At 37.6% G+C, this 1,656-nt stretch overlaps 1 protein-coding gene across 1 annotated transcript in view; it reads left to right on the forward strand.

The window, feature by feature from the left end:
• Positions 1 to 1,656, forward strand: part of LOC106868733 (gamma-tubulin complex component 2) — an 82,786-nt gene that overhangs the window by 38,557 nt on the left and 42,573 nt on the right. The window lies entirely within an intron of this gene.

Below are 1,656 nucleotides of genomic sequence, written 5' to 3' on the forward strand. Positions count from 1 at the left end.
GGGTTGGACAAAATAATGGAAACACCTAGCATCATAAATTTGAAATATCTATAAAACCATCAAAAGCTTGTTTATTTTTATGTTTTGGATTTATTATTAGTGTTGCTTAATATGTTTTGCTAAAATTGCTGTCTCTTTTCAGATATGATCAGAAAAAGGTAATTAAAATTTATTAAAATGATAGATCTATCGGACTTTCAAAGAGGTCAAATTGTTGTTGCTTGTATGGCAGGTGCTAGCGTAATGAAAACAGCTAAAATGTTTGGTGTATCAAGAAGTACTGTCTCGAAAGTAATGACAGCCTTTGAGAGAGGGAAAAACCTCCTCATCGAAACAAAACTCCGGAAGAAAACCAAAACTTTCTGACAAGACCCATCGGACTCTTACACAAATTGTTAGAAAGGATCACAAAAGTAAAATTCCCAAAATTACTGCAGAGCTTAATGACTGCCTCAAGAATCCCGTTTCCACAAAAACTGTTTGCTGGGAGCTGCACAAAGCTGGATTTCACAGGAGGGCTGCAATCAGAAAAACATTACTTTCAAATACAAACATTGCAAAGCATTTAAATTGTAGTAAAAACCTACAGAATTTGTCTCTAGAGCAGTGGAAGAATGTTATTTCCTCAGACGAGTCATCCTTTACCCTATTTCCAACCACCAGCCGAGTATACACGTGGAGACAGCCAAAAGAAGCATTTGATCCAGATGCTTTCTTCCAACTGTTAAACATGGAGGAGGATCTGCGATGATCTTTGGGGAGGGGGACTATATCTTGGAAATCCGCCGGCTCAATGGTTTCTCATCATGGCAGAATTAATTGTTAAGACTATTTAAGCATTTTATCTGATCAAATTCATCCTGTGGTTGTGGAACTATTTCTGGAGGGAAACACAATCTTTCAGGATGATAATGCAGCAATTCATGCAGCTAAAGTGGTTACTGAATGGCACGAGGAACATTCTAATGAAGTGGAACATCTTATTTGGCCACCACAGTCCCCAGATCTCAATATTATTGAACATTTATGGTGCATTTTAGAAAATCAAGTAAGGAGTCGATATCCTCTGCCATCATCACTACAAGAACTAGAGACTGTTTTAGCTGAAGAATGGACAAAAATTCCTTTGGAAACAATTCAAACTTTGTACGAGTCCATACCTTGTCGAATTCAAGCTATAATTACTGCCAAAGGCGGTCCTACCTCATATTAAAATAAATTTGTTTGAAATTTTAAGGTGTGTCCATTATTTTGTCCAACCCCTGTAAATATATATATATATATATATATATATAAATAATATATATATGTATTTGTGTGGATATAAAGAGAAATTACAGGATGCTGGAAAGAGGGCAAGTAGATGTGTGCTTTGCTCAAGAGCTAAATTGGAAGGAAACATGATGTAGTGGCGCAAAATTATAGCCGCCATTGAGGAAGTACTATCTGCACATGCGCAAGGGACTTGCCTTTCTGAAAGCCCCTTGTGTGCGCATGTGTAGTAAAACTAGTACTTAAAGAGTTTGTTTCACTTTGTAAGCAGTTTAGCGAGAGACCTTCGACGTGACAACACCTCGCTCCTCAATGAAGCACTCTTCACCACGATGCTATCGATATGATAGCTATTTGCTCCTCTGGCATGCATCAAGGAAGCTC

Source organism: Octopus bimaculoides, chromosome 4 (genome assembly GCF_001194135.2).
Source record: "Octopus bimaculoides isolate UCB-OBI-ISO-001 chromosome 4, ASM119413v2, whole genome shotgun sequence".
Taxonomy (NCBI): domain Eukaryota; kingdom Metazoa; phylum Mollusca; class Cephalopoda; order Octopoda; family Octopodidae; genus Octopus; species Octopus bimaculoides.